A 12918-nucleotide genomic window follows, 5' to 3' on the forward strand; every position below is an offset into this window, starting at 1 on the left:
TGGAATTCTCCTTTTTTTCTTGACTTTAACAAAATTGTAGAAACCATAATATGACAACAGCAGATATTTTCTGAAAAGCAAAAAATTTAAAAACCATCCAATTCATCACACCATTTCACTTTTCTGAGAATTTTGTCTATCTAGCAGATGTTGGGACAAGATAGCATCTTAGGGTATCTTGTACTTTTTTATTTTACTTGTTTCCAGGTTTTAGTTTTCAAAATGATATTTTAGAATGGTTGCATCATATTCTATCTGTTTCTCAAGCATGCCAAGTTCATGGCTACTCTGGAGTGGGCTTCCCCCAGGTTGCCGTGAGGCTGGCTCCTCCATACCATTCAGGTTCCCTCCTTGGGGGGCCTTGCTTGAACATCTTATCTAAAGCAGTCCCCCCAATTGCAAGTCTCTCTCCATCCCATTATCCTGTTTTATCTTCTTGATAGTATTTATTTTTATTGTTTTATTTTTATAAATTTAATTAATTAATTAATTAAATTTTGGCTGCATTGGGTCTTCGTTGCTACGCACTGTCTTTCTCTAGTTGCACCGCAACGAGGGCTACTCCTCGTTGCGGTGCGCAGGCTTCTCTCACTGCGCTGCTTCTCTTGTCACGGAGCACCAGCTCTAGGTGCATGGGCTTCAGTAGTTGTGGCGCATGGGCTTAGTTGCTTCGCAGCATGTAGGATCTTCCCAGACCAGGGCTCGAACCCATGTCCCCTGCATTGGCAGGAGGATTCTTAACCACTGCATCACCAGGGAAGCCCGATAACATTTATTACTATCAGAAATTCTTTATTTATTTCTGTGTCTGTCTTCTCCCAGCAGAATATAAATTCCACGAGGACAGGGAACTTTTCTATCTTGTCTGCTCTGCATCTCCAGTGCCTACAACAGTGCCTGGCACATAGTAGCTATTCAATAAATATTTATTTAATTGACTCAAGAATTCAGAAAATCAGTTTTTCTAGTCGGTCATTGATTTCCCTTTTTTTTTTTTTTTTTTTACTTATTAGTTGATGCTGTAATCAATGTCTTGGGGAATCAGTGTATCAAGGGGTTTGGGAGGAAGGTTTTGGCAAAAGACTTGGGTTCCTCTCTTACCTCTGTCATTTACTAACTTTGTGACATTGGCCAGTATATTTAACTTCTCTGAATCTAGGTTTCCTCATTTGAAATGAGGATAATATTAGTGCCTACCTCATAGAGTTACTGTGAGGACTGAATAAAATAATGCACATAAAGCACTTAGCACTAAGAGCAAGTAACATGAGCCAACCATTACCAGTGCTCTAAGTATTTTCCAGGTGTTGGCTCATGTAATCCTCAAAGCCGCCCTATTTGCTGGTTACACACCCGTGCTTATTTTGTGAAAATTCACTGAGCTGCACATTTATTTGTATATTTTTCTGTATTTGGATTATAGTCAATAAAATTTTGCTTAACAACAAAAGCCCTAGGAGTAGGAATCTTTATCACCTCCATTTTACAGATGAGGAAACTGAGGCCCAAAGAGGTAAAGTCACTGGTTCAAGATCACAGAGAGTAAGTGGTGAGGTTGAGGCTCTGGAACCTGCGCTCTCAACTGCAGCTCTTAATGTCCTTCTCAATGCCTGGCCTGTTCAAACACTCACTAAACAGTAGCTTTTATTACTATAACATTTAACATTATTGTTGTTTAAATTTTTTATTCTATTTTAAATAATGCTTCAGAGTATATACCTTTGGGCATTTATGGCTTTTCTCTGCTTTTAAATTATTTCCCTTAGATACAATCCCAAGGATAGACTTAAGTGGGGCAAATGGGGCCCAGAGTCGCCTGAAAGTGACTTTCTCAAGATCACATACAAGTAGCGGAGCGTGGAGTAGGGCCATCATGCACAGGTGTATGTGTTGTTTACTTCACAGGGGCACTGGATCCAGGGGTGAGTGGACTTCCCAGAGGAGGTCCCGTAGGAGCCAAGACTTGGACAGGGTTTGAATGGGCAGAGGAGTGAGGGCACTCCAAGTGAAGGCACATAGGAGGGGAGAATGAGGAGGATATGATGGTGAAATATGGGAAAGCAGTCTCAAAGGAGTGGAGAATCAGAAGAAGGGGTATATTAAGAGATAGGTGGGGCTGGATCTTTCACTCATTCCACAAATGTTTGCTAGGCTCCTACTATATGCCAGGGATTGTGAATATATCAGTGAACAAGCCCATGCAATCCCTGTACTCATGCAACAGATACTTCATTGGATGGAGGTGGTGACATAAATTGACAAGGAAATTGAGTGAAACAATTACAGATTGTGATAAATTTAAGGAAAGAACAGGTGCTAAGTCCAGGAGTAATGGGATGGGGACCTATTTAAATAGAGTGGCTAATGAAGGCCTCTTTGGAAAGGTAACATCTCAGTTGAGAAAGGGAAGAGACTATGTTAGGCAGAGCACACCACACGTGCAAAGGCCCTGAGATGGGTGCTTCAGAGAGGGCATTCAAAGCCAGGTAGAAGAAGGTCTTGTGGGGCTTGTAAGTTCAGAAGTCATTTCAGACAGTCTTGAGCAAAGGACATTTCCCTCCTTCCCAGGCTGATCTTTCTTCTGAGTTCAGCTGTATTTTTCCTTCTGTCCACTGGTTGACCTCACAGAGCAGTCACCCCAAAGTCATGTGTCTTCCCCAACCAGCTCCCTATCTCCAACTGTGCTTCCAGTTCTCTATACTCTCCCGGACTGTTGCCAAGCTCTTGATTCTTCCTTCCTCATTCTCTCACTTCTATCCCTTCTTTGGCCTCCTTTCTAGACCAGGGAGGCAACAAGGTACTGTGGTGCAGTGGGTCACACACGACAAGCACTTTGGCAGCACACAGACCAGGGTTCAAATGCCAACTCTGCCATTCAGTGAACTTCACCAGGCCTTGGTTTTCCGGGAGTTATACCTTGCTGGTGTTTAGGGAGTCAGACGAAATGATGATGTTTGTGGCAGCAGGTGACACACAGTAGGTGTTTGATGAATGACAGTAGCTTGCACTTTCCCTACCAATCTTGGGAACAGTCTTGTTTTCTTCATACCTTGGCTCTTCATAACTGCAAAGAAGAGAGATGGTAAAGATCTGGGGCAACCATTGACTCCCTAAGTCTCTCTCTGGAAGAACCAAATCCCGAAGTACTCCTTTATCAAAATATTTTAAACTGCTTAATTTGTAATCTTAATATCTATCATTAACTGGAGGTTTACTGCATGCTGGTTACTGTGCTAAGTGCCTTATATACTCTCTTCTCATCCTCATGACAATCCTGCAAAAGAATTTCCATTATTATCCCCATTTTATAGTTCAGGAAACTGAGATTCAGAAAAGTGAAGTGACTGGTTTAAAACCACATCACTAATTAAGGCGTGAAATTGGACCTTGAGCCCATGTTTTTCCAGCACCAAAAACCCCAAATGAAAACAATCCTGTGTGCCCAACCATTAGGCCATCCTGCCTCATAGCCTATCTGCAAAAGCAGGGGGAGCCAACATGTTTCATTTCCCGGATAACAGGAAACCTGGTGAGATGAGAGGTTTTCCCAGAGTCTCATAATGGACTGGATACTAAGCCAGGCATTGGTGGGCCTGGCCCCAGATCGCAAACTTGCCCCAGCAGAGCGAACTGGGTGCTCTGAGACCTCGGGGTGGCCCAGACCTTCCTCCCTGAACTGGAATGTCTCCACAGAGCAACAGAACCGTAAACACAAGCGGCCCTTTCAACAGGACACTGGGCCTGAGTCATGGAGTATTTATAGATGGGCCTCTTCTCAGCTTTGCCAGGATTTATCAAGTTCACTTGGGGTTCGAAGGGTGACAACCTGTTTGTTATCCAAGGTGTCATAGCAGGCTGTTGAGACATCCTCTAAGAACAAGGCCTGGAGTCCTGCCCATGTTTAGACTTGACCTGACCCCTCCACAGCAGACTGAGGCAACGATCCCTACCCCAGCTGTGCCACCTTCTCCCAAATAACCCCTGCGCCCGCCCCAGCACAACCACACACACACATACACGTGCACGCACATGCACACGCACACACAGTGAACTCATGGTCTCAAATTAAAAATGGGACAGGAATGCTGCTTCTCTCAGGAAGACCTCTTGGAGTCATCTGGGAAGTTTAAAAACCTTCCCTAGCCCCACTGCTCCTAGGGAGTGAACCTTCTCATTGGTCAGATGTCATAATAACATTGACTGAGGACCTTCTCTGTACCAGATATCATGCTAAGAGTTTTAATATTACCTTTTTTAATCCTCAAATAATTTAATAAGTTGGATATTAATTTAATATCATCTTTATAGATGAGGGAACTGAGGCTCAGAGAGGTAAAGTAACTTGCCCAAGACCACACAGCCAGTAAGTAGCAGGGCCAGGCTCAAAATCTAGGTCTTCCTTGGTTCCAGTCCAAGCTATGGGTGACCTTGGGCAAGTTACCTCCCTTCTGAGCCTCAGTTTCTTTATCTGTAAATTGGAGGCACTAAATACCTACTTCTTACAGTTGTAAGGACTGAATAAAAGTGGTACATAGTAGGCTCTCAACCGCTTATGACTACCCCCACCTTGTACCCAACAATGAGAAAATTAACTTGTCTTAAGCTGTTTACGACCATCAGCCAGGTCACATCCGGCTCAAACTTCAGGGACTTGAATCCAGGACCCAGGCTATTCTCGTCCCCATGGCCCAACACTTTGTTTCTTTCTAAGAGCCTGAGTGACTCAGAACCCAGGGCTGGGGCAGGGGCAGCAAAAGAGGAAGTGAGGGGGTGGAGAGGGAGTTGGGGGGTTGGGGGTGGCTGTGTGCAGAGGTGAAGTGGACTGACTAGGCTCTCCCTCCTGGGATCTATGTTGGATGGTACTAACCTCGGGGCTGCCAGCAGAGGTATCAGTGCTGAGTTAACAGAGTGGCCCCTGGGGCCAGATTTAGTGGTTGAGCCCTGACCTCGGAGGGGTGGCATGGCTGCAGACACTGGGCAGAACCTACTTTTGTGGTTCCTGGTAAGCTGGGGCTCCCAAGGCTCTGAGTCCTGCAAAGAACTACAGGGTGGGTTTTTGAGTCTTTGCCAAGGGCAGCCAGCTCCTCCCTGCTGCCCTCCTTCCCCAGTCTAGTGCAGAGCCCCTTCTTGAGGTTCAGACTGGTTTGGGTTCAAGGCCCAGCTGTTCTATTTACTACCTGTGTGACCTTGGGCAAGATACTTAACCTTGGCATCCTGATCTAGAAATGAAGACAGTCATACATACCTCACAGGGCTGTGTTGATTAAGTGGAATCCCCGGGTAGGGCTGTGACCCCTTCCATTTCCCCCCTTTCCTACCACCCCTCGGGCCCATGTGGGCAGAGCTAGTTCTCCTGCCCTCCTTCTGCCCAGAGGGGCCTTAAAATGCACTCCTCAGGCCTTGACCTCGTTGTTCTGGGGTCTCACAGTGCCTCCAGAAACCCTGATCCTAAGTCCCCTCTGGCCTCCTGACCAGGACTGAGCTCCGACAGAGGGGAGAGCCCAGCTCACTCAGCTGTAGCTCAGATTTCCTGCTGGACCCCGTTAGAGGTCTCAGTAAGGAGCCCCAGCTCCTTGAGTTTTAATCCATAGGAACAGCAACTTTTTAACAGTAGGGATTTCTGTTCAGCCATTTTCTATGCCTGTACAACATTTTTGATATATAAGTTTATTTACACATACATACATATTATTTTTAATAGAAAAAATCAGATTACATATATTTAGCATGTATTTTTCTGTTTGTGCTAATAATATATCACTGACAGCTTTTCATATTGGTATTCCATATAGAAAGCTCAATGTCATTTTTTTAATTGGATGAATATTTACGTATATATGTATTTTTATTCCATAGACAGTTGGAATGCTTATTGGGGTATGCTTTTGCTTTATTTTTTAGGAAACATTTTCTTTAAGTAAATATACATTCTGAAAAGGGCACAATCCATAAGTGTACAGTTCAAGGCATTTTCATAAAGTAGTGTACCTGCGTAACCTACACTCAGGTCAGAGACAAGATCACTACCAGTATTCCTGGAGCCTGGTTTCTGTCCCCTTCCAGCCCCCCCACTGAGGATAACACTATCTTGACTTTTTTTTTTTAATTTAATTTATTTATTTTTGGCTGTGTTGGGTTTTCGTTGCTGCGTGCAGACTTTCTCTAGTTGCAGTGAGCAGGGGCTACCCTTCGTCGCGGTGCGAGGGCTTCTCATTGCGGTGGCTTCTCTTGTTGCAGAGCATGGGCTATAGGTGTGCGGGCTTCAGTAGTTGTGGTGCATGGGCTCAGTAGTTGTGGCTCATGGGCTCTAGAGCACAGGCTCAGTAATTGTGGCACATGGGCTTAGTTGCTCCGCGGCATGTGTGATTTTCCCGGGCCAGGTCTCGAACCTGTGTCCCCTACGTTGGCAGGCGGATCCTTAACCACTGCACCACCAAGGAAGCCCCTATCCTGACTTTTAAAAGCTGAGATTAGTTTGGGCTGTTTTGAACCTTGTGAAGATGGAATCAGACAGTATGTATTCTTTTGTTCACCATTCTTAATGAGATTCATCTATGTCTTTACATGTGGTAATATTTGTTCATTCTCATTGCTGTATACTATTCACTATGCGACCACACAGCCATTTATTTGTTCTGTTGGTGGACATTGGGGTTGTTTCCAAGGTTTTGCTACTACAAACAATACTGCAGAAAACAACCTTGTATGTAAATAGATCTATAGATCTGAATATCTATCTATACCTATCTAGCTAACTATGTATATCTTTCGGTCTTCATCTTTCTAGTTTTTTGATAAAATAGATTCCTCAGAATACAACTGCTGAGTCACATGTATAAATATATCACATTTTGATTTTGTCAAATTGCACCCCCTCTGCCAAGGTCAAGAGTAGTGGCAGGGTCCATTGCTCTACACCTTCACCAACCCTGGATACTATTAATCTTTAATTTTTGTCAACCTGATAGAGGAAAAATCAGGTTTTATTGTGGTTTTAATGAGATTTTTAAAATTAGTGAGGACCAGTGCCTTGTTTTGTTTGGTTTTGGTTTTGGGGAAGGGGCATTGGCATTTATTCTTTTGTAAGTTGCCTTTTTATAGCCTTTGCTTGTTTTTAGAACGTTAATATATTATGGCTATTGACACGTGGGTTTCTTCTGTTTTCTCCCAACGGTCACTTGTCTCTTAATCTTTGTTTATGGAGCAACTGCAGGTTTAAATATAGTTTGTTTTCCGCCTGCTTACTGTTTATGACCTGGATCATCTGAGGGTGTGTGTGGCAAACCCCAGGTTCAAGCTGGTGGGGGTGGAGAGCAGCAGACCGGGTGGGGTGGGGAGCTGGCCCCCAAGACTCTCTGGGGTACAAGCACCAGAACATCAGTGTCAGCACTGAGCCCTGGGCCTTGAGTTTGCCGTGAGCTTCCTCCAGCCCCTTTCTGGGCCTTCCCAGTGCCGCCCTGGCCTCTCTATCAGTGAAGAGAATCTCTCGCATAGCCCAGGGGCCAGGTGGGGGTCAGGTTGGGCAGTAGAGGGAGAGAAATTTTAAAAACAAGGGCTAAGCAGCCCCAACCCTCTGGGTTCAAATCCTGAACTCTGTGAGTTCAAGTCCTATCTTGGTCTGCTCGAGGTGCCATGACAAAATACCACAGGCTGGGGGGCTAAAAACAGTAGAAATTTATATCTCATAGTTCTGGAGGCTGGAAGTCCAAGATCAAGGTGCTGGCAAGGGAGGTTTCATTCCGAGGCCTCTTTCCTTGGCTTGTAGATGGCTGCCACCTTGCTGTGTGCTCACCTGGCCTTTCCTCATGTGTGTGCATGAAGGGAGAGGGGAAACAGGCTCTCCTGTCTCTGAGGGCACTAGTCCCATTGGACTAGGACCCCAACTCATGACCTTATCTCACCCTAATTACCTTCCAAAGGCTTCATCTCCAAATACCATCACATTGGGGATTAGAGCTTCAACATATGAATTTCAGGGAGACACAAACATTAAGTTCATAGCAATTGCCCCAGACTATTTCCTAGATGTGTAACCTTAGGCCTAATCGCTCTGTGACTCAATTTCCTTATCTGTAAAATGGGGATGATAACAGTATCAACCTCATGAATTAATAGATTAATTAATAGCTATAAAACACTTAGAACAGACTGTGATAACCAGCCTCCAAGATGGTCCTCGATAATTCTTGCCTCCTGGTACTCATATCCTTGTGTGGTCCCCCCACCACTGTGCTGGGTTGATCTGTGTGACCAATAGAATACAGCGGAAATGATAGTGTGAGATGTGTGAATCTAGGTCATCAAAGACATTGCTACTTTTTATGGACCCTCCCGAGTTGGTCCCCAACATGGGTCCTTCTGTCTGGTGTTGTTCAAGCCAATAGAATGAGACTGAGTTCAGTTCGGAAGCAATGGAAAGCTTTACTCTTTTTTTTTTTTAAATAAATTTATTTATTTTATTTATTTATTTTTGGCTGCATTGGGTCTTCATTGCTGCACACGGGCTTTCTCTAGTTGCGGTGAGCGGGGGCTAGTCTTCGTTGCAGTGCGCAGGCTTGTCATTGCGGTGGCTTCTCTTGTTGCCGAGCACGGGCTCGTGCAGGCTCAGTAGTTGTGATGCACAGGCTTCGTTGCTCCGCAGCATGTGGGATCTGCCCGGACCAGGTCTCGAACCCGTGCCCCTTGCATTGGCAGGTGGATTCTCAACCACTGCGCCACCAGGGAAGCTCAAGCTTTACATTTTGATCAAAGAATGGAGAGGTGCGAGCTCCCGCAAAGGCTGTAGGCTGGGCTGCTCTATAGGGTTCTTGTCAGCAGGGGTCGGGGTGGAGTTCTTGTGGTCCGGGGCAGCTGTGCTGCTCAGGCTTCAGATCGCAGTGCCGGGCACAGTGTCTCTGCACACAGCCTGCCGCCACCATCTTGAATTGTGGTGTCGTGCGCAGCACTTCTGCACATGGCCCTGCAGAGCTGATGTGTCAGCACAGCCATTTCCCACTAGGAACTCTGGTCTGAAATGTCGAGTGCAAGGCCTCTGCACGTGGCACCCTGTGAGCAAGTGAAACTACACTAAGCACAAAGGAAAAAACCAAACTTTTATTACCCAGATTCTACTTTTATTCCGAAGGAAATGTTCATGGGCTTTGCTGGTAACAAATCCCTCCTCTGTCTTCTGTCCTGCTCTTCTTTCTTGAGGGGCGCTGAGGGGCAAAGAGGTTCGTCTTCTGCAACTGCTTCCCGCTGAGTTTGGGCGTCATCATAACCCTGGGAGAGGAGCAGAATTTCTCCTCAGCTGCCTTTAGATTGTCACCAGGGCTTAGCCCGGCTGTTCATGTCCCTGAGCGACCACCATTGGAAGTTTTATAGATTCTGACCTTTTGGAGACAAAGGACACCAGACAATTTGAGATGCATGGTTCAAGTATCAGCAAGAGGACAAAGGTTATTATTAAGGGGCCCAGGAAAGGTAGAAACCAAGTGACACTAGGGAGGGCCTGTTTCACCCGCTGCATATTTGTTGGGCCAGATGAGGCTGCCTGGCCTGTCTGCCAAGTTGCTTTTTCTAGTAGCCTGTGTGCACTTTCTTCAATCAGGCCACTTGCATTAACATGAAAGCAACTTGACCTATTGGCCAGTGCACAGACCTCTCCCTGGTCAGCTAACAGATAATCTAGGGCAATTCGGTTATCTAGGACCATAACAGCCAGTGAGCCAACAGATTTTTGTATGGGGTTTAAGGGTTTGTCCTGCTTCACATGTCAAATTTTTTCTAATAAGTTGAAGTCGAGTCCAGTCTTGTTGGCCACTGTTGTACTGTGGCTGTTATGTTTTTTTTTTTTTTTGTGGTGTGTGGGCCTCTCACTGTTGTGGCCTCTCCTGTTGCGGAGCACAGGCTCCGGACGCACAGGCTCAGCGTCCATGACTCACGGGCCCAGCCGCTCCGCGGCATGTGGGATCTTCCCGGACCGGGACATGAACCCGTGTCTCCTGCATCAGCAGGTGGACTCTCAACCACTGTGCCACCAGGGAAGCCCTGCTTCTGTTTTTTTATGTTTTGTTTTTTTGGCCACGAGGCATGTGGGATCTTAGCTCCCCGACCAGGGATTGAACCCCCCCCCTGCATTGGAACTCAAAGTCTTAACCACCAGACCGCCAGGGAAGTCCCCCGACTGTAAACTTAATTAAAGTTTGGATCTGGTCCCACAGTTCTTAGGTTGACATACCCCCTCTAAGCATTGAGATGCCCAGCCCCACGTTGAGTTGGGGGGCTTACCCAAGAACATGTATCCTCTTCGTAAGTGCACCAGCCCTGTGTCATTGGTTTGGATCTTTGAGGGGTCAGTGCTCTGGTTTTTCATCCATGTAAGTATATCCAGGGTCCTATTAGGGCACCCAGGTACCAAACTCGACACTTTTCCCTCGTTGGACTGCCTGAGTCACATAATTGTTGGTGCTATTGACCCCTAAGTGTCACAGCTGGGACCAGCTGCGACTTCAACTTGCTAACAGTTTACCGCTTGCTGGGAAGAGGGTGCTATTTAATGCTTCCTCCTTGGTTATTGGGGTTCCTCTTAAATACGTCTGACGGTCCTTTCCTGTTTCAGGTTGGGCGTGACAGATCCAACAATCAGTGAAGTTCCATCCTTCCTGAATATCTCTGATCATATTATAGAAGAAAGTTTTTTGCCATGGAGCGACAGTGGGGAGGACGTTTTAATTCCCAAAATGGGAAGTATAAATTGGAAGTATAGGGCCCTCATTTTGCAAGCACTGGGGTAAATGTGTCTGCGGAGGGAGGGGCAAAGAAGACTCAGCACGATGGCAGCAATCACCAGGGTATCTTGTGTGCTGCCGCTTTTCCAGGTTTTTAGGTTCACTCAGTCTCCTGGCTGGGAGAAGTGTAGGGCCAGGTCAGTGGATGCAGGAAGCACCTGGTTACCTTATTCGTTGACAACTTTCATGGTTTCTCCTACCTGGAGGGCATACTTGAGTTGTTCCATTTCATGGGGGCTAAGGTGTCCCTTCTCTCGGGCTTGGGAATGGGTCTACCAGACATGAATTCAAATGCACTTAACTTTAAACTTATCTCTTGGGGCAAACTGAATGCAGAGCAGGGCGATCAATAGCAACTTTACCCAATTTTCTTAGGTTTCCTGACATAGCTTGACTAGGGCCCATTTCAAGCTTTGATTGGATCTTTCTACTTTCCCTAGTGATTAGGGCCTCCAGGCTGAGTGCAAGGTCCATTTTATGCCCAAGTCACCCATTATCCCCTTCATCACTTGAGGCGCGAATGCTGGACCATTATTGTTTTGTCCAGGGACGTTTGTCCTCAGCCATTAACATTATCATCTTGTGCCCTTTGTCTAAGGGAATACCAGTCTCCAATTTGCCTCCCATTAGGTGGATAGTAGCCCATGATTTGTGTAAAATATCTCTTCCTAGCAAGGGTATAGGGCATTTGGGGACATACAGGAAAGAATGGTGGGTGAGCATGTGTTCATCCAATTTACATTCTAATGGCTTTATGAATGCCCATTCTTGGGGCTTCCCTGAACCATTTTACATTTTACCCCCATCATTTTACAAGTCTTGTGACCAGTTTTGCCTGATCTGGGGTTCAGAACCGAGTTAAGTGTCAACTAAGACTTCAATAGGCTTTCCCTGCTATGTGCAGTGTCAGCGGGGCTCCTCGGGGGTCAATTGGAACGCCAGCTTAGGAGCCCCCTGGCCTGTCTTTCTTCATCTATTTGGACCATCTGCCTTTGAGGGTAGTGGCCAGAATCTGCCATTTCTGCCCCCTGTCAGGGGTGGCAAGGACATTCTCTCTTCCAGGGTCCCTCTTTTTTACATATGGCGTGCCGATTGGGTCCTAGTTTCCTTGGCTTGAGATAGCCCCCTTGGTAGGGGCCAGGGGTCACTTACTGGAGTTGAGAGTTTCTGTGGGCAGTTAGTCCAGATTCCTGTACTGACCAGTTGACATTGGAGGGTAATAACCAGTAGGTGGGCTTGACTCTGGGCCTTTTTATCCTCTGACTTTTCTTCCTCTATAGCTCTGCTATCTTTGGCGAGTGGTTCATAGGGCTCCCCAGCCCACTTCAGAGAAAATAGCACTGACCAGAAGAGGCCAAGTTACCGCTCACGTACCTACTTTGGGATCCTTTTGCACTCAGGTGTCCCTGGAGCCTTTTCCTGAACTTGGATTGAGTGTCCTTGTTCCATTTTGTCAGGCATCCTCATTACCTGGGCCTTTTCCCAGTCTCACCTCTTGGCTCACAGGGCTGGCCACTTTCCTTTACTAAACTGAAATGACTATGGACAATGCTACTGTTGACCCCTGGAGGCCGACGAGGAGAACAAAAAGCCCTGGTGCGGCCACACTGCCTTGTACAGGGGCCAAGAGGAGCACTACTGGCGAGACAGTGGGAAGACTGCTGTAGCTCCCCCTGGTCCACAGGTCCCCAACATTCCCCGGGTGTCTGGTACGGAGAAAAAACCAGTCAGAGGCAGTGGGCAGACATGCATGAGTTTCAGTCTCCAATCCCCAGTGATGCCACAGTGTGATCTCCTCAAGGGGGCACAGTCCAGATGACTCAGTGCTGTGCTGTGTGTGCACCACACCCGGTATCAGCGTGCTGGGCAGAGTTAAACCGAATTTGACTGAAGCCTTCTGCAGTTCTACCCTGTCAGAGTGAACTCAAAGATCAGAGTCAATCATTCTCAGGTGAACCTCCCAAAGCCTCCGCCATCCTCTTGCTGGAGCCAGGGCAAGTTCAGAGCCTTGTGGATAGGTGCAGGTTAAAAGAGCACGGAGTGCCCCATCCTGGATGCCAAAATTTTGTTACTGACCCTCCCAAGTTGGTCCCTAACAAGGTTTAGTTCAGCCCCAATGTAGTTCAAGCCAATAGAACGAGACCGAGTT

Source organism: Lagenorhynchus albirostris, chromosome 2 (assembly GCF_949774975.1).
Source record: "Lagenorhynchus albirostris chromosome 2, mLagAlb1.1, whole genome shotgun sequence".
Taxonomy (NCBI): domain Eukaryota; kingdom Metazoa; phylum Chordata; class Mammalia; order Artiodactyla; family Delphinidae; genus Lagenorhynchus; species Lagenorhynchus albirostris.